Source organism: Egretta garzetta, unplaced genomic scaffold (genome assembly GCF_000687185.1).
Source record: "Egretta garzetta isolate BGI_Z169 unplaced genomic scaffold, ASM68718v1 scaffold571, whole genome shotgun sequence".
Taxonomy (NCBI): Eukaryota; Metazoa; Chordata; class Aves; order Pelecaniformes; family Ardeidae; genus Egretta; species Egretta garzetta.
In genome coordinates, this window is record NW_009258622.1 from 198,943 (window position 1) to 199,386 (window position 444).

Below are 444 nucleotides of genomic sequence, written 5' to 3' on the forward strand. Positions count from 1 at the left end.
GGAAGAGCCAGCCCCTTAGGAAGGTATTTTATTTACTGCCTCAGCGGGGCTGCGTGCAAGAGGTCAGCCTTAAACCAAAATAACCAACTGGTCCTACCGGGCTTTGCAAACGGATCCTGGGACCTGAGCTCCTCTGGGGCAGCCTGGGTGGGACACGGGGGCGCAGGTAGAGGCTTGGCTTTGACAGGTAAGAACATCGCCGGCCAGCCCAGCTCGTGTGCCTCTGCCGCGCCAGAACCCAGGGGCGAGCAGAAGCGAGCGGCGCCTGAGCAGGACGGGAGCAGCTCTGGAGATGGGAGATGCTGCGGACGGACAGACGAGCTCCGGAGACAGACAGGCGGAAGGAAATTACCTTTCTGCAGGGTGAAGCTGAGAGCCGAGGGCTGAGCCCACGTTCACAGCCCTGGGCTGAGCGGGAGGGGTGGTCGGAGCCGAGTCACGGAG

At 62.6% G+C, this 444-nt stretch overlaps 1 protein-coding gene across 2 annotated transcripts in view; it reads right to left on the reverse strand.

The window, feature by feature from the left end:
* Positions 1–441, reverse strand: part of LOC118453313 (rho GTPase-activating protein 6-like) — an 8,044-nt gene extending 7,603 nt beyond the window's left edge. Inside the window, exon 1 of one of the 2 annotated variants that reach the window (XR_004843236.1) lies at positions 353–441. The gene's annotated coding sequence lies outside the window, so the exon portion shown is untranslated. The other variant, XR_004843237.1, reaches the window with a different exon arrangement.
* Between the last annotated feature and the right edge of the window lie 3 nt (positions 442–444).